The sequence below is a fragment of the Sciurus carolinensis genome, chromosome 5 (genome assembly GCF_902686445.1).
Source record: "Sciurus carolinensis chromosome 5, mSciCar1.2, whole genome shotgun sequence".
Lineage (NCBI taxonomy): Eukaryota > Metazoa > Chordata > Mammalia > Rodentia > Sciuridae > Sciurus > Sciurus carolinensis.
This window is the reverse complement of record NC_062217.1, coordinates 32842866-32863325: the sequence shown is the minus strand read 5'-3', so window position 1 is coordinate 32863325 and position 20460 is coordinate 32842866.

The window sequence follows — 20460 nt, the reverse complement described above, 5'->3', positions numbered from 1 at the left end:
TAATGAATTTGAAATTCACTAAATTTTTGACTCTTTTTTCCTCACATTTCTCATACTGAGGAATAACTGCATCCAGTGGTCAAAGATCTTGACATTTTCAGGTTAAGCTTGACGTGAGGAATTAGGAAAATAATCCGTACCAGAAATTGATTACCTTATTTCCCTCGAAATATACATTTTGATGCTTTCTCCTGACAGCTGACCTTGACTCAGGAAGGAGCACTCCAGGATGATTTTTACTAGGTATTGTTTACTTTTGAAAAATGCTAGGATGTCCCTGAGGGTCCCCAGTCCCTGCCTCTTGCTGGTATTTCATACCATGGCCAGCATTGTGTGTTGGACACATAGATTAAAAAAAAAAGAAGAAGAAGAAAGAAAGAAAAGTAAGTGCTGGATATGACTTGAGCCATCATTTCACCCATCTCCTTCATTTTGGAAAAATATATGCCCCAAATTGTGTCTTCCCTATAAACAGCTAATGTGAAATAATGAAATAATAATGAAAACGTTAACTCTAGACTCTAGTGCTCTTGTCTTGCCTAGTGTTCCATTCACCAGGATGACATATAACTGCAGGCTGAATGAAATACTAAAGCGACCTTGTAAAGGTCACAAATGACTTGCCAATTGTAAAATTCAATGACTTTCCTCATTTTAAAGATGCCTCAGTCTAAATCCCTGGGGAACAGAGAAAAGAGATATCCCAAGTTATATTCAACTTCAACTTAAGCCACTTCAACTTTCAGATTTCTGATCGGTAAAATGGTTTGACACACTCTTTCCTCCTTTCTCTTTAGCCAGCAAACATCTGTCCAAGACCAATCCTTTCTCCTGGGCACAGTCTCAACCCATTCCAACTTATTTAAAAAACTATTAAGAGAGCCAGGCATGGTGGTGCTCCCTTCTAATCCCAGCAGCTTGGCAGGCTGAGGCAGGAGGATCCAAAGTGCAAAGCCAGCCTCAGCGACTTAGCAACTTAGTGAAGCCCCGCCTCAAAGTAAAAAATAAAAACATCTGTGGATGTGACTCAGTGGTTAAGTGCCTCTGAGTTCGATCCCTGGTACAAAAAACAAGCAAGCAAGCAAGCAAACAAACACAAAAGCAAATCAAACCAAACCACTACCAAGTGTAGTTACCTGTAGTTACCGATATCCTCATCTTTAAACTCTTCTTCCAGAGTAGCTATTTGCCTTTAAGACCAAACACACTGGAGTCTTAACCTCACAAAAGATCTCCCTCCGCCCCTGACTGATTTCTATCAGTACCATCAAGAATAACCTTCTTAAAGAGCAGTTTATTCTTTCTGTGAATATCCCCTCTCCTCCTCTTCATGTCTCAATTCCTTGCTTTGTGACCTTTCCCTATAAGTCCACTGGACTGTTCTCGTTGGCGTTTCCAGTGATTTCTAACTACCTAATTTGGTGGACACTTTCAGTCTCTACTTCTCTTTTCAGTGACACTGACATTATTGCCTTGTGGACATTGTCATCTGTTCTTGGCAAGCCTTGCTCTAAACCTACTTTTTTTTTCTCTACTGTATGCAGAGGAGCCTGTCTTTGAATACCAGGTAACTGCTCTCTCTGCCTTTTCTTCATGGACCTTTCCTGCAATGTAGATATTCCACAAGGATCTAGTTTTAGCCCACTTGTTTTTGTATATCATTTTTAAAATATCATGGCACACAGAAAAATGATAAAATGTCACATAGAATACACTGGAGGGGATTTGAGGGCGATTGAATGGTAAGTTTGGTAGAAGAGTATTTGTATTTTCTTAACTTAAAACAAACTTTGTTTTCCCTGTAAAATAGATAGAATTAACTGGGGTTAAATGTGTCAAAAATTTTGATTCACCATGTGTTAGAAAGATGTCCCCAGAGTTATAGAATAAGTAATTCTTTTTTTGTAGTACTGGGGATTGAACCTAGGGCCTTATGCATGCAAGGCAAGCACTCTACCCAACTGAGCTATCTCCCCAGCCTGAATAAGTAGTTCTTGATACTGAGATAATGCAGACAAATTACAATCAAGGAAACAGCTTGGACTTGATACTGTTCTGAACATATTGACAGTGTGTAGGGGCTGGTTTGTTAGCTACTGTATCTCTATACCAACTACTGGACAGCGTATTGAATTAGATATTGTATAGTCTTTGCCTTGTGAATATGTTGATAAAATCCTTGTTCTCTCTTTCTATGTTGCTGTTATGAGTTGGATGTGAGGTGTCCCCAGAAGTTCACATGTGAGACAATGCAAGAAGGTTCAGAGAAAAAATGATTGGGTTACAAGAGCCTTAACTCAATCAGTGAATTAATCCCCTGATGGAATTAATTAAGTGGTAACTGAATTAATGAAGGAGGTGGGGCATTGAGGGTGTGGCTTTGGGGTATATATTTATATTTGGCAAGTGGAATTTTTTCTCTTTCTGCTTTCTGATCATCAGGTGAGCTGCTTTCTTCTGCCATATTGTTCTTTCTCACCTTGAGCCCTGAGGAATGGAGTTGGTCTTCTATGGACTGAGACCTCTGAAACCATGAGCCCCCAGACAAACTTTTCCTCCTTTACTATTGTTCTGATTGGGTCCTTTAGTTGCAGTGGTCAAAAAGCTGATGAAAACAGTAGCCAATCCTAAAACAAACCAAATTGTCCCTCATTGAATTTATCACTCATGACTCAAAGACACATCCAGTGATGCTGCGATAGGCTGAGAAATGACCCCCAAGAGATACTCCTCTCCCCCTGGAAACTGTAAATGCCTCCATATTTGGAAAAAAAAGGATTTATAAGATGTAATTAAGTGAAAGAGCTTGAGATAAAGAGGTAATCCTGCTTTATCCACCTGGACCCTAAATGCAATTACATATATATTTTTTTAAGAGAGAAGCATATGGAATTTAAATATAGATATATAGAACAGAAAGTGAAGCTAGAGGCAGAGATTGGAGTGAAGCAGCACAAGCCCAAGGACTGTAGGCTACCACTAGAAGTGGAGAATCCAAGGGCAAATTTCCCCCTGGAGGCTCCAGAGGGAGTGTGGCCCCACTGCCGTTTTGAGTTCAGATTTCCAGACTATAAAATGGTGAGATAATGAATTTCTTTTGTTTTAAGCCACCAGGTTAGTGATAATTTGATCTAGAAGCCATAAGAAATGAATATGGAGGCTCTTAAACTTGCTGTTTATTTATTTATTGTTTGTATTTGATACTAAGACAAGTAAAATAATTTCGAGGCAGTCTTTCGGCTATGCTATTCAAACCAGTTCTGTTTCTAACCCAAACTGCAAAGTAGATGATACATACAATCTTGGAGCAGTCTTCTTTTTCTAGACTAGGTTGACCCTTTAGGTACCTCGTGCCTTCCTACTTGAATGTACAGGGAAGTGGTGTCAAATGAAAACTTAACATAAGTTACCAGGGGCTGGGGATATAGCTCAGTTGGTAGCATGCTTGCCTAGCAATGCCAAGGTCCTGGGTTCAATCCCTAACACAACCAAAAAAAAAAAAAAAAAAAAAATATATATATATATATATATATATATATATACATATATATAAACATCATATCACACCAGTCCAAGACTAGTAGCATTTTCTAAGAAGACAAGTCATATTGTAGACTCCGGGTCTCAAGTTTTCAGACTACAGTGGGTAGTTTTCTTTTTGAGAAGGGAAGCACACCTCATAGGTGGTCACACCAGATAGCTACTTTGTTCATCTGTAAGCACAGCTCTGACACTGATGACCACAATCCATATAAGTAGTAAATTAGGACATGTCTTAAATTCAACTTTGGAATTATGCTAAACCGAAGGGAGACATGAAAGCAACTGAATGAACAAATGAAAAGGAAACCCCCTACTTTGGGATTTTAGAATAATTATTGCAACTCTTTTAAATATCTTTTTACTAATTGGAAGTTTCAGCTCAGTCTTTCAGTTGTACTTGAGCTGAAGTGCAGGAAAAATCCATTGACTTGCAGGGCCAGGTATTGGCACCCTATGGTGCTTATAACTCGAGGCCTTAAAGGTCAGCTGTTAGTCCCAGTGGAGTGACGTGATGAGGTTTCTAGGATTTGGAGGCTTCATGAAAGCAAAGCGACTCTATTAGTTATTAGTATAGAGCACATTGCCAGCTTCTGAATCCTAATCTAGTCTGAGCATCCTGGGTCATAAGGCATACATCTACCACTCTACCATGGTTTGATATTTCCTTGGAATCCTTTTTTCCCCCTTTTTTCTGAAAAGTATTGATAATGCTGAAAATATAATCAGCTTCACACTAATTAAAATGCTCAAGTGTCAAGAGAGGGCACTCAATTGTAACAGAAAATTAGATTCATAGAAGATTGAGTCTCTAGTGGGAGGAAGAAAATATGTGTATAGATTTTATGCTGTAGGATGTTGATATGTCTAATAGAGTTAAAAATAAAACTGAAATTTTCTCTTTACCATAAATGGGTTGGGTTTGGGTCTGTTCCTTAGTGACTTAAACAGGCTGCATAATAAAGCACATGGAAAACCAAGAGTTGAATAGTGGAATGTTTGTTCTTTAACATTCAATTGACATTATATTCCTTCCTTTCCTAGCCCCATTGCTTCTGCTAGGTGAGCTTCCTTTGTCTACCCATTTCTTCAATTTTTATAGTACTTGCAGTGCAGAACACATGTTGGGGACAGATGTGTACAGCCATGAGGAGTGCCCTGGTGGAAGCACAGACATGTGGGACATGCCTTCTTGAGGGGATGGGGTGGATTGACATGAGCCAGACTACATCAGCCTGGAGAAGTTGTCCCAGACCCACCAGGGATCTTACAGAGGTCAGAGCTGAGAGAGAGAGGACACAGTCATCTTGGGGGTTTAAATGGAGGGACTAAGGGGGTAACCTGCAGATTCAGGCAGGATCCAGATTTATAAACTCAAATCAGGATTTTGTGTTAGATCCTTATAACACCTGAAAGTATTTTAAGCGTCTGTCAGGTTTTAAATAAGGAAGTAATAAAATAATTGATTTCCACTAAGGAGTTTGAATTGTGCTAAAAAGGGCTTATGGTGAGTTTTCTCACACAGGAAGAATAAAGCACACTTTCTCCCTAAGGTGCTTTGAGACAAAAATTTCTAATTTTCTTTAAGCCTTTCTTTACATATTTCAAACTTTTTAGTCTCAAATTTTGTTCTTCTAGTAGGATATGTTAACATAGCTTATAAATTGTTTAAAACGTATCTCATTTTTGATTAACATGTATTAGCTGGGCATATTGATAGGTTGGGGGTAAACTCAGGTCAGTGCCTAGGATGGCTTGTTGTTGCTCGAGGTGAGGTAAGAAGGACTGCAAGGAATGTGATAATGAAGGAAACAGAGAAGGGAAACTGCCCACTTCCCTTGTCTTCCATCTTTAGGTGGGGATCCAAGCCGAGCAACTGGGTTGTAAGTAAAGAATGGACTCATAAACCATCTGAAGGAATCATCTGCACTGTGGGTGATTCCCCCTGCTTGTAGGTGCCGTGTAACCCCCCATTTGTCCTGGCCACTGCCAAGGAACATGTGAGTAGTAAAGTGTCCAAACCCTCTCTGTGGAGTCCCCCAAGCCCTTTCTTTGGGATTGGTAATCTATACACTGGAGTTTTTGCAGCCCTAGGGTTGAACAGTGGGGTTCAGCATGGAATTTCAGCACATGCATACGGTGTGGACTGATCAAAGTCAGCCTCCCTCAATTCACCCACCCTCCTCTTCCAAACTCTAGGGATCACTATTCTACATTCAGATTGACTTTTGTATCTTTAACTTCTGCATATGAGGACATGCAGAACTTGTCTTCCTATGTCTGACTTATTTCACTTCATGTAAGGACCTCAGGTTCCAGTTATTTTGGTACAAATGACAGAATTTTATTCTCCATGATGGCTGAATAATATTCCATTGTATATCTAAACCACATTTTCTTTATCCATCCATCAACGGACAGGACCTAGGTTGATTTCATATCTTAGCTATTGTGAATAGTTCTATCATAAAAATGGGCATGCTGTTAACTCTTTGGTAGGTTTATTTTCTTTCTTTGAGTATGTGCTTTGAAGTGGGATAACTATATCATACGGTAGTCTATTTTTAGTTTTTTGAGAAGCCTCCATACTGTTCTCCACAGTGTAAATACTAATTGACATTTCCACCAACTGCATGGAAGCTCTTTCACCACATCCTCCCCAGCATTTATTTAGCATTCTTTGTAATTCTTAAGGGATAGAAAGAGAGTAAAAAGAGAGTAAGAACCATCTATTTCAGTTAGGATAGGAAACATCCCAAATAGGTGGAACTTGAAGTCCTTACATTAAGTAAAATAAGTCAGACACAGAAAGACAAGTACTGCATGTTCTCATATGTGGAAGTTAAAAAAAAAAAGGAAATTCCATTTAATTTTTTTTTCTGGTAAAGCAAAACTTGTTTACTGTTTTCAAGACTTGGAATGTTACCAGAAAGCATGTAATAAAAAAAAAATCCTAAGTACAGTTGTCCCTTGGTATCTGTGGGGAATTAATTCCAGGAATCTCCAAGTATGCCAAAACCAATGTATGTTCAAGTCCATTATATAAAATGGTGTGCAATTTGCATACAGCTCATGTATTTTAAGTAATCTGTAGGTTACTTATAATACTTAATGCAATATTTTAAATGCCATATGAAGAGTTGTTACATGGTATGTTTAGGGAATAATGACAAGAAAAGAAGTCTGTACATTATTTTGTTTTGATTTGGTAGTGGGGATGGAACCCAAAGGCTAAGCTACATCCCCAGCCCTTTTTATTTTTTATTTTGAAACAGGGTCTCACTAAGTTGCTTAGGGCCTCAATAAGTTGCTGAGGCTGGCCTCAAACTTGTGATCCTCCTGCCTCAGTGTCCTGAGCTGCCAGATACAACTTTTTCCTGAATTTCTGAGATTGGCTTTATCTGCAGAGGCAGAACCCATGGATGCAAAGGACTGATTGTATATGGAGTATTATTTTTAGCTTTATATTTAGCAGTGTACCTATTAGAGTCACAATATTATGAAATAGATTTGATGTAGAAAAATAGTTTTTGTTGATCTTTATGATTTGATTTAGGGCTTTGGTATTGGAAGTTGGTACTAAAAAGGACCCCAGAGTATTAATTCAGAGGCAATAAAGAAAATTGTGAAAACCACGATTGTAAGGAATCCCACGGAAACCACGCCGGACACGGGAAATCACATAAGGGAGTTTATTAAGCAAACAAAGTGTCTCCCTGCAGGGCAAGAGAAAAAATGAGAGGAAAAGAAACGAAAGAGAAAGGACATGTGCAAGAAAGAGTGGAAAAGTGAGGAGGAGAAAGCAAGCAAGTGTGTAGGAGAGAAGAGCAAGAGAAAAGATGGCGGGGTAGCTACCATGAAGCAGTTGAATTCCACCAGGGGACCAATAACGGAGAAGGATACTTGCAAGCTGACTGATGAACCAATAGCTAGCTAGGATGTTCACAGACTGACAGTAGTTGGGAGGCAGAGAAATGGCTGCAACGGAAAGGGCAGGGAGAGCAGTTTTCAGACTGACAGGCTAGGTTGTGATGCAACATTATGGGCGGGGAAGCAGGTTTGTACATTACAATGACAAGTTGTCAGGTCATATAACAATGATCCTTCCTGTATGCCTCTCTTCTTCTTCTTTCCTCTTCTGCTTCTGTTTAAACTTTGCTTCTTTCTTTCTTCCTAGTGGACTGAAGAAAGCTGGGTGCCCACCCGTCACTTATTTCCTTGGTCTGTCATCCTTCCTTAGTGATTACACATGGGGGTAGATCTTCCTTCTCTTCTTGAGACCAAGTTATCTCAGCTGTTGAGAAATAGCCGGAGAAGAGTTCAGCAACAGGAATTTATGGAGGATGATCTCTACTCTGCTGTGCAAGTTTAAGTCATTTTAGCACACATTTCAGAGGAGAGAAATGAAAAGGCGAGTCTCAGTCTAAACTCTGTCACTAACTAGTCATGTGTCAAGTAAGTCATTCCAGTGAAATGCTTTGAGTTAATCAACTAGACAATTGTGTGGCCTGTTTTCCCCTTCAAAGTACATTTAATGGTTGCTTACCTTTATTCTTTTGTTTATCTATTTAATAAGTGCTTATGAAATACTATGTGCTAGGCATTTTTGAAAAGTTCTGGGGATATAGAAATGAGCAAAGCAATATAGTCTCTGCCTCCATGAACTTTCTAAAGAAGAGACTCTAAAATATTGGCAAAACAAGTGTTCTCCTACGTGTTTCCATTGCATTTTATCTCCTTTCTGTAATTTAAAATTTTGTATCCTAGCAGGCAGAGTTACTGATACCAATTTTTAAAAAATAAAATGCATTAATATTAATATAAGAATTTACTGTTAGAATATTTTTTTTTCCTTAAGGGAGAATTCCTGTGACTTCTATATTTGGAGATTAGCTTTCTTGCTTTAAAGATGAATAGCATTTTATTGTGTTGAAACACTGGAATGTCACATATTCTAAAACAGAAGACTTTTGATGTTTCTTTTTCTTTGTAGGAGTCATCACACATATTAAATGTTATCTATCTTGAAGGTGATCTTTAATAAAAAAAGACTGTATTAAAAAAAAAAAAAACCAAAACCAAATGAACAGAAGAAGACTATTATCTTTGACATTTGCCCAGGGAATAGAATGACATTTAAATTGAAAGCATGACCAAGATTTACATTTCACCTATCTTTTAGAAGATATCTTTCATTACCCCTGTATACCCAGGATATATCCCTGTTCATAACATTTAATTCCAAAGACTTCAATTAAAACCAGGTCCTACACATAAATGCTCAGGGGAAGAAAACTGAGTAGGAAAAAAAATCCCCCAAAACTTGTTTATTGTAATTCTTCCAAACTGGACTCTGGATGGTGGCCTGTCAATCACAAAACACTTATTTCATTGCTCTGACTGTTATCCTTCTTTTAGTGGATTGCCCATGTGGGTAGATCTTCCTTCTCTTCTGGGATCAAGTATCACAGGAGATGATGTGCATGTAACTGCTTCTGTATGTTTAGGAGGAATTCGTGCTTCTCAGTTACGAGGAGTCCCATGTAGTGTTTGCAATTTTGGCAGCTACTGTAAAGTTGAAAATAAGGTAGAGAAGATGGAGAATGTCAGAATGTATGTTGAGAAAATATGTTTTAGGAGAATATCTAGCTAATGTCTTTTAGGGTACTCAGTCTTTACATTCAGACATGCAGAATAGAAACGTGCATTCATGTCTAAATTCTAAGATAAACCTCCTTTCCTTCCTCCCACAAACATTAATTGAACATGTATTATGCTGAGAGTGAAGATCCTCTGTCATGAATCCTCACTCACTATTATTCAGATGTACATACATTTTAGTCATGTACTTTTTTATTGTGGTAAAATACATAAAAGGGTTATCATTAAATCATTTTTAAAAGTGCACATCAGTGTGGCATTAAGTGCACCCATGTTACTGTGCAGCCAATTCCAAATTTTTTCATCTTCCCAAATAAAAACTCTAATAATACCTTGCCTGTCAAACACATTCTACTTTCCATCTGTATGAGCTTGGGTATTTTAGTTCATTTGTGATGGGCTGACAGATCTGGTTCCATGAGAATGTTTTAGGCCAGACTATAAGGGAAACTAAACAGACTCCATTTTGCTCTGAGACTCCATATTATGCAGGAAATAAGCTTCTCCCATGGGAACAACCTGCCTCTGTACCCATCATTAGTTACTTAGCGTGACATGTTTAGCAATATAAAATGACAATTCTTATGTAATGAAAAATTTCTCTCTTTTGATTCCTATTGCTTCTAGACAATGTACCATGTGAACGGTGATTGTGTGGATGTTAGTAACCATTCTTTAGTTTGTACCAAGGTAAGGGTCGTTTTGACCCACTTCCCCTCTGTTGATGACCTCATGATGTTAGTTGGTAATTTTGAATCATAGCAACAGACACTTATGATTGATGTGATTTTTGGTATAAGAACCTCTACAACCCCACGGTTGGGGCTGTTCTCCCAATAGCCCTTTTTTGGGGCATTGTGTGAGACAGTCAGATGGCCAGCTTAATAAAGAGTCTCAAATTTGGACTTTTCAGTTGTGATCAGTCTGTTCTTAAGTTGTGCCCCATAACACATTTATGTGGAAGAATGTGATATTTGCCCCTCTGTGTGCCACTCATTTCATTTGCATAATATCTTCAAGATTTGCTGATGTCTCAGCTTCCTTCCTTCCTTTTTGAAGCTGAATAATGTTCCATTGTTTAAGGGTGCTTATTGCATTTTGATTATTCCTTCACTCAATCAGGGACATTTGGGTTGCTTCCACTTTTTGTCTATTGTGAGTAATGCTACTGGGAACAATGATGGGCTAGTATCTGTTTGAGTTTTGCTCTCAATCCCTAGAAGTGGAATTACCTTCCATGCTCACGTTTTTGAGTTAGTACCCTATTGTTTCCACAGTGATTGCACAATTTGACATTTCCACTAGCAGTGTATAAGGGTTCTAATTTCTCCACATCTTCAGTAATTCCTGTTTTTTTTCTTTTAGATAACAGTTATCCTAATTTGTATGAAGTGATATCATGGTTTTGATTTGGAGTATAATGATTAGTGATGTTGAGCATCTTTACATGTGCTTATTGACATTTGTATGTTTTTGAAGAAATGTCTAAGTCCTTTGCATATTTTTTAATTGAGTTTTATTTTGGTTGTGTTGTGAGTTACAGGGAATTTTAAGAATATATTCTCTTATCAGGTATATGATTTGAAAATTTTTTTCCATTCTCTAGGTTGCCTTTCCACTCTGTTTAGTGTCCTCAATGCACAAAAGTTTGTAATTTTGATGAAGTATAATTCATCAATGTTTTCTCCAGTTGCCTTTAATTTTTGGCATCATAGCCAAGAAATTGATGCCAAATAGTAATGTCTCTTATTGATGTATATTTATTTATTATAAATTATATACTTGAATTATGTAATAAACAGAAACTAATTTAAAAAGTATGAGACAAATACCAAATTAGCAATTATATTATTATATTTATTATCCTTGTACATATGTGACTGAATAAGCCACATTGATTTTGAAGATCTTTGTTTTAAGTTCTGGTTCTAAATTTGGTTTCTTTTCATAACTTATTCTAATGGTGGTCACAATGGAAAAGATGCCTTTCAAAGATGCATGTGTCCAAATTGAAGGTGTACACCATTGGTTGTGCTTATTAGATGGTGATACTGGTTTTTCAATTTCACTCACTAGACTTTTGTAAAGGTTTTAGATGGAAATCACCTACAGGTGTCCCTTGTCCCTGATATCAATCATTCACTTATTTCATCTAAATTATCAAAAGGTACTGCATTTTATATATTTTTACAGATGGATCCAGATTCACTGCAATTCCACATGTGGAACATTTGAAAATACATTTGAAATATTTGTCTTCTAATCTAAAAAAGTGAACACATAACATCATCTAAAGTCTACCTGACCTGTCTGTGAAATCCTCTTGCTAAGATCACTAGCTATATTTCAGCACCTACCTTGGTTGACCTCTCCCAACCTGACTCCACTGATAACCCCCTCTCTTCTAGGGGTTCTTTACTCCCTTTGGCCTTGGGACTCAGTTCTGCTAGAGATCAGTTCCACTTTCTTCCTCTGTTTCTCCTTGTCTGTTCTTCCATTAAACATTGATGAGCCCCAGACTTCCATCATGAGGCCAAAAGTAAGTAAAGATGGAAGCTACAAAGGAAGGGTTCTTGAGTAGGAGTACCTAATAATAATGATCACAAAGGACTCTAGAGTTGCAAGTTTGTCTTGAGTTAATTTGAGCCAGATCTTATAGATCTACAAATCTTCCTTAACCTCCTACACTGAAAAACTTGATCTGTTTTTCACTGATAGAATTATGGCTTACTGTCTTCATGGTTTTCAAGACTGACTGAAATACTAATTTCTTTTGTGCTAATTGTTTACACAAAAGTAATACTTTAGCTGTCTTGTTTATTGTTGTCTTAACATGATCCCTCCCCTATGTTTGTCTTGTTCAATTACCTGCTATCAGCCACTGTGGGCCTCTGAACTACTGTGCTGAGTATCCTTAACTTTCCACACTCCACCTGATAGAGAACAAGAACTTTGAGTTACTTTTCCCAACTTTGCTCTCTTTCAGCAGGAAGCAGCTTGGAGATGTCATTGCCCGTTTTTCCATAGAAATGGAATGTAGAAATTGACAGTGGGGAAATGTAATGTTGGTTCACTTTACGCTTTGAATACAGTCCTTGCTTTTTTGCTCCTGTAACTAAATGATCTGACTGGGATAATTTTAGGGAAGAAAAATTTATTTAAGGGCTCCTGGTTTCAGAGGTCTTATTCCATAGAAGACCGGTTCCATTCCTCCGGGGCTCAAGGTGAGGCAAAACATCATGGCACAAGAGTGTGGCGGAGGGAAGCAGCTCACAACATGGCAATCAGGTATAGAGAGAGGTCTCCATTTGCCAGATACAAATATATACCCCATAGCCACGCCCCCCATGAACCACTTCCTCTAGCCACACCCCACCTGCCTCCATTTACCACTCAGTTAATCCCACAAGGGATTAAATCACTGATTAGGTTAAGGTTATAACCCAATCATTTCTCCTCTGAACCTTCTTGTATTATCTCACATGTGAGCTATTGGGGGCACCTCATATCCAAATCCAAACAACATGTTTCTTTCTTTTCCTCTCTCTCTGCTCTTCCCTAATCTCTCCCCCTCCCTAATCTCAGGGGAAACAGGATTACCTTTCTTCCTCATTTTAGACAGATTTATCTTTCCTTGAGTACACACACACCATTGGAACGAAGAATTCAGACTTTGGTGGTGTTAACAGATGATCTCAGAAATGACTGCCTCCCAAATTAACAAGTGAATTACTACTCCAACAGAGAATGCATGGAATATAGCCTTTGAATCATCTCTTTAAAAGCCCCCTGTTCCTGCTGATGGGCAGAATCACAGCCTCTGGGACAGGAGTCCCCTGTTTTTCTCTTTTGCTAGCAAGGCAATAAAACTTATTTTTCCTTTTCTTTAAAAACGAACAAACCCAAACAGAAAACAAAAAACAAAGGGGGAAAAAAAAAACAGTCATGAGAATGTGTTTCCCTTTCAGCGAGTCTAGTGTGAAGAGAGTGAGAAACTGAGGAACTCATTGCCAAAGGGATAAGTCTAATTCAAAGGGGACTTTCTTTGTTTCCTGCTAATTACTTATTGGAGGTGGCAGAGATATGTGCATGGTTATGGCAAAGGGAAAGAGCCAGCAGAATGGGAGCATGGAGGAAACAGGAGAAAGAAGAGAAGGAAACAAATGTCAGGTTCAGATTATTCTTTTTTTTTTTTTTTGCGAGAGTTTCTAGATGAAGAAAGAGCAGGGGAAAAGAGGAATTTCTTCTACATTACCTTTTTGATAAGTAAACCCAGACCAAGTCAGGCACTAGTCTTTGTAATGTACAAAGCTGCTCCCCCTGAACTTTCTGGTGCAGCCATTTTCCCCGCCTCCCAACCACTTGTCAATCTGTGAACATCCTAGCTAGCTATTCATCAGTCAGCTTGCAAGTATCCTTCTCTGATATTGGTCCCCTGTTAGCCCAGCGGAATTCAATTGCTTTACTGTAGCTACCCCGCCATCTTTCCTCATCTTTCTCTCTTTCCTACTCACTTTCTCTATGCTCCTGGCTTTCACACTTTCTTGCACGCGCCCTTTCTTGTTCCCTTTCCTTTCCTCTCATTTTCTCTCTTACCCTGCAGGGAGATACTCTGTTTGCTTAATAAACTCCCTTATGTGATTTCCCGTGTCGGCGTGGTTTCCGTGGGATTCCTTACAGTCTTCAGCTCCCACAGGACTCTGCCTCTACACAAATAATGGCAATGGTGGATACAGAAGGCCATCCATAGCCTCTGCTGAGCAGATGTGATCTAGTCAGGCTGAATCCACATGACTAACTCATCTGTGACATTTTTTCTGCAAACTTCTGACTTTGTTTCCATCCAAGTCTTGGTGGGAGTGTCTCAACCAATTGAACACTTTATTAATCAGAGAAAAAATTTATTCAAAAACTCACTGTGAGGAAAAGGAAAGCTTAAGTCTCATCTCTCCTGTGTCACACTTCATCATGACAGATGTGTCTCATTCTGTTCTTATTTACATAGAGCACAGACATATTTTCATTACAGATAATTAGTCTTAGAAGTGACAGCGTTTATAACACTCATTTTAAATTTCTCATTCATCCATCAGCATGTTAATAAAAAACACCCCCCTCCCATTAGATTCTGGGTCTAATTTTATTTCTTCTCTCCCTCATGGTACATTCATATTTTCCAGGAGGGGAGGTGCTGAGGGACTCTGATAGGTCTTTTGTTCCAGCAAGCTAACCCTTCTGACATTTTTTTTCTCTGAAGCTAATTGAATCACCAAATTTGATTCCAAGTTCCCAGAAACATCAGGCAATAGATTTTCTATGGGGGGGGGTAGTCTATGAACAACTATTAACAAAATGACAGAATTTTAAAATCAATGAGAAATTTTTTGGAATCTTTTCAACTTGGCTATATCTTTACTGACAAGCATTTAAAAAATAAATTTATAGCATGCTGACAGAAAACATGATACACAGTTCTTTCTGTAGAAGAACATGTGATAGTATGAAAATTTAAATAATATAGTCTTGAACTATGTCATTGACTAAACTAGTCTTGAACATGATCCAAGAGGTTTTACTTAACAAATATACCGGAAGGGTCTCAGTCATTCCATTTTATAGCCTATCTTTGATGGTGCTCTTAAAGTAAGGGTTTAATGTATTGTATCAATAAAAATGCTATACTATTTAGTGGAAATTTCTCTCCCAAACCTGGGATTAGTGGGGTGGGCAAACCACTGAGTATCTATTATATAGTTGTTGAATTGAATTCACTTTCTACAGGTGCAGTATTTACACATACTTTCATTCAGAAACTTTTCTTCCTACTAAAGACAGCATTGGTGATATTAGTGTACAGTGATCTACATTAAAATCATAAGAGGGGGAGATGAAAATGTTTAAAACAGATATTGGAGTTCCTGGAGAAAACGTAGAGAAGGCAATATTTGATAATACCTGACAAATTCCCAGAAATATAAAATCATATGAATTTTTAAAAATAAGAATCATAAAATTCCAGAAGCACAATAAGTAAAATAAATCTATATCTAGACCTATCATAGTGTTGTGGTTTGGATCTGGAATGTTCCCCAAAGTCTCATGGGTTGAGCGCTGCCGTAATGAGGGCTTTGGGGTTTGGGGTGATTCGGTAATGAGGGCACAAACCCCATCAGTGGGCTCGTCAGAGATGAATGGGCAAACCTAGTTGGAGGAGGTAGGTCGCGGTGGGGCGGGGAGTGTCCCGACCCCTGTGACATTTATGCGGTTTCCCCAAGCTAGGGCGATGAGTCAGACTAGAAATATTAAAGGTATGAGAAATTTAATAAAGACAAGACAGAAATAAGTGAAAAGCAGGGTCCGATGGGTGACCAGCTCTGATGGAGACCTGGTCTAACAACGAACAAGAGGCCGCGTTTTATTTTTATTGGTAGGAACATCAAAGGGTTTTGGAGTGACAGGCTTCCTGAGGAAGACAGGATGAAGACGGGAACAAGAAGTTGTTTGGGGCTTGGCAGTTTCACCTCCCTCCTCTGCCTCAGGGTGGTTGCGTTTATACCTAGGGCAGTCCGAGTCAAGGCAGGGTGTGGGCACGAGCTGTTGGTCTCCATCAGTGGAATTTCACGGAGATCCCAGAAAAGCAATCCCCCTGCCTTGTGATGGTTCAAACAAACCCATCATTCATACAGGGCCTTGACAGGGAGGCGTGACCTTAAAGGGTATCTTGTTCCCAGCCCCTTGGTTTCTCTGTCTCTCTGCTTCTCTGCCCACATGATGTGAGCGGCTATGCTCTGCCATGCCCTTTCACCTCACTGTTCTGCCTCATCACAGGTCTAGAAACAAGGGAGACAGCCAGCCAAGGACTGCAACCTCTGATACTGTGAACCAAAATAAATCTTTTCTCCTTTAAGCTGTTTTCTCAGGTCTTTAATCTCAGCAACAAAAAGTTGACTAACACACAGAGTATCTTAAAGTTCTTAAGAATAGGAAGAAATAAAAGCAAACTTCCTATACATATTCTTGGGTCTCAACTTCTAAGGAGCTTCTGGAAAACTAGAAAGCAAATGCATGTGATTGCTTGGCCCCTTCCATTTAAGGCTGATTCACTTGATCCAGAGTCAGGTATGAGAACTGCATTTCTAACTATGGGCCACACTTTTGGGTGGCACTCAGTGTGAAGGCAGACTTCTCAGTATCATCAGTAGAAACCCTAAGATGAAGAAGAATATTTTCGAAATGCTGAAAGAAATAATTATTTATCTGGTAATAGATATCTGGCTAAATATTTCATTCAAGAATGAAAGTAAAATGAAGACATTTTCAGACAAACAAATATTAAAGGTTTATTACCATTAGACCCTCACTAAAGGAACTTCTACTTACTTTAGGAAGAAAAAAAAAAGCAAACCAAGGATGTATCTCAGATACACCAAGGATTAATATACTGAAAGCAACATGTGGGTAAATAAATAAAAAAATGCTTAATCTATTTAACAATTTATTTTGCAAGTAAATAATTAAGATGGAATTAGAAATAGGATAAGAATACCCAGTGAGTTGGGTGATTTTAGGTAAAGTTTCTAAGACTTTTGTTTGGTGGAGGAGAATAAGGATATTGATTAAGTTCAATTTTCAGTTATATAACAATATTGGAATAAAGGGTTATCACAAAAAAATAAAAACAGAGTGAATAACCTTCATTCAGAGGGTAATGAAATGAGATTTAAAATGGAATGAATAAAAAACTAAAAGGAGAGAGAAATATGATAGCAGGACAAATAGAAAACACAAAATAGGACAATAGAAATATTTTAAAATATTATCAGCAATAAAAATAGATGCAAATGGACTAAGTCTGCTGCTCTTAGGGAAGGAGAATGTCAAATGAGATTAAAAATAGAATGCAGAAGACAAAAGAATGGAACAATATTTATCAAATGTATTAATTTCCAGAGCGACTTGCTGTAATAATACCAACTGGGTGGCATAAAAGAAGAGAAATTTATTCTATTAGTTTTGGAGGCCACAATTCCAAAATGGAGCTTTGACAGGTTGTTTCCTTCTGAGGATCTAAGGAGGAATACGTTTGATGACTCTTGTCAGCAAGTCTTGGTGTTCCCTATTCTGTAGACACATTGTTCTAATTCATCTCTGCATCCGTCTTGACATTGCCTTCTGCCATGTCTCTGTCAAATCTCCTTCTTTTTACTCTTAAAAGAATACCAGTGATGGACTTAGGGCCCATCCTCAATCCAGAATGACCCCATCCTCAGACCATTTACTAATTATGTTGTCCAAGATTATGCTAAACAAGGATACAGTCACAAGTATAAGGGACTAGGATACAAACATATATCATTTTATGGGAAAGGCAGGGACACCATGCAACCCACCCTAGACTGTTCTCTGGACACCCAAAATTCATGTCCTATCAGCAACAAACTTCATCCCATTCCAATATCCCCCAAAGTCTATATTCAATCCAGCATCAACTCTAAATCCAAAATCTCAACTAAATACCATCGACTCCAAAAGCCCCAAATCTCATTACCTAAATCATCTAGCTGAAGTATGGGTGAGATTATAGGCATGATCCATACAGATTAAAATTCCTCTTTATCTGTGGACCTATGAATTAGAAAACATGCTGTCTGCTTCCAAAATATAGTGGCAAGGCAGGCATATAATAGACATCCCCATTTAAAAATGGAGAAATTGAAAGAAATAAAAAGTTCACTGGCTCCAAGCAAGTTCAAAACCCAGGAGTCAAATTCCATAGGTTTTAAACCCTGAGACAATATCCTTTTAGTTTCCATGTTTCACTGTCTGGCACACGGAGACTCACATCCCTTTCCTATTTATAGAATTTAGGGAAGCTGACCATCTTTTCCCATTTCTTCCAACCTCTGTCCCTTTCAATCTAGGATAGCAATGTTTTGCTGGTATAACATTCTCAAAACCCCTGTGGTCATCTGTGTGTGTAATGGGAACTCACACCATTTGATAAGAGGTATGAGATGAGGTATGGATAAGAGGCTGTAGATCTTTCCTGGATCACTGCAGATCTTTCCTGGATCACTCCATTTCTGTACCTGGATTCTGTTGAGATGGTTGTTTGGCTCAGTAAATTACTTGCATAATGATCTCTTCGATCTTCAGCAACAGTGTCCATTCACACTTTTGTCCTTTCACCATATGGGAATTTATTCAGTACTATCATCTTATAGAACAAAAACTAGACAGAATTACCAATAGAAATTAATCAATCTACCTTTAGACTGGGTGTTCTTAACAAACTTCTTACAGAAATGTATAGATAAATAAAAAAAATAGATAAATGTGAAAAAAATTTGAGCAGCATAATTAACAAACTGGATTTGATAAACAGGAAGTCAATAGTTAAGGAATTTTTTTCTTAAATACACATGCAACAAATATGAATATTAACCACATAGTCACAAAGTGTGAAAATTTAAGTGAAATAGATACCTTCCTATAAATGCTAATACTTATTTATCAAAACAAATTTAAGAATAGAAACCTTGACTATGCCTATAACCATTAAAGAAGTAGTTAAAATTTTACCCACCTATGTAAACACTAAGTCTAGAGAGTGTTATAGATTCAAAGAAAAGATAATTCAAGAAATAGATATCTCCTCCATAGTATAGAAAAATAGAAATTTCCTGAATACTTTCTGGAGCTAGTATAATGTTGGTACCCAAATGAAAATTGAGAAAAATTACAGACCAACCTTATGAGCATAAATGTGTAAATACCATATAGAATATGATCAAATAGAATCATACAGTCTATATAAATGTAATGCATATAACTAAGTTTATCCCAGGAACACAAGGATGGTTTTATATAACAAAATATATTACTCTAATTCATCATAAAATTGAAGAAAATATATCATTTTCTCAATAGATTTAAAAATGCATTCAAGTTCAATATATTTTTCATATTTCTTATCAAACTAGGAATAAGTTCATTAAACTGGTAAAACGTACCTACCAAAAACCTCCAGCAAATATCATCCCTCTTGGTAGATTATCAGAAGCATCCTCTAAAATCAGGTGAGGCAAGGAGTCCTGCTATAACGACGTCTTTCCAACATTGAAATAGAGGTCCCGGTCAGTAGGAAAAAATATAAAAGGTATAAGATAATAATAAAAAGAAAGTTACAATTACTCATAGGTAATGACTATGTTAAAAAAGAAATGAAGATATTATTATAATTAAAAAAGACTGCAACAAGCTTACTAGACATGCATATTATACATAATAAAGATATACTTAGTATAAGAACCAATTTCATTCTATTTACAAAAGACAGATATTTAGGAAATGTATCAAAAGAAGCCATGCCATTTAAAATAACAACACAAAGCAGGCTTGGTGGTGCATGCCTGTAATCCGGGCAACTCAGGAGGCAAAGACAGGAGGAACGAGAGTTCTAGGCCAACCTTGGCAACTTGGTGAGATCCTCAGTGACTTAGTGAGATCTTGTCTTAAAAAATTAAAAAGGCTGGGAATGTGGCTCAGGGGTAAATCACCCCTGGGTCAGTCCCTAGTACCCGTTCCCCAAAAATAATCATATAAAATATGAAGAATAAGAAAAGTCAAACAAAACATGACTATGATTTAATTCATACTAAGTCATCATGCACTAATTTATGTCTAGATTTATAATATATAACAAATTAATATATAGGTGCCCCCTAATTGCTTTGCCTATGGTTGGTTTTCTGAATCTAACTTTCTCCTCATTGGGAGTCATGCTTCTCTTTGTCACACCATCCTTTTCAGTGAGGTGCTGAAAAAAAACAGAAAACTGATATCATATAGATATGGTGGTTAATATAGACAGTGTCCAAGATCAGCAAACAGATCAAATACTTTCAAAGACATCCAACCAAATGCCGCTTGGAACCCGCCCAAAGTGCACAATCAAACCCCCATAGCCCCGGCTAACCTCTCACAATAGGCTCTCTTGATTATTTCTAAACTTTTCATAAGGTTGAAACCTTGCCTAAGAAGATGGATGTCCTTAATACTTTAGTTTCCTCATTAAACTGAGTTTAGGGAATGGAGGTTATATTAAAAATGAAGTTTCATCTACTGAAAATGGGTGATTAGTGGGTTTGGGTTTTTTTTTCCCTTGGATTTTTGCTAAGTTTTTCTGCAGATCTCTCCAGAAGAACTTAAAATTTTATGAAGATGGCATGTGAGAAAATCGCTTTCATTTGGTGTGAG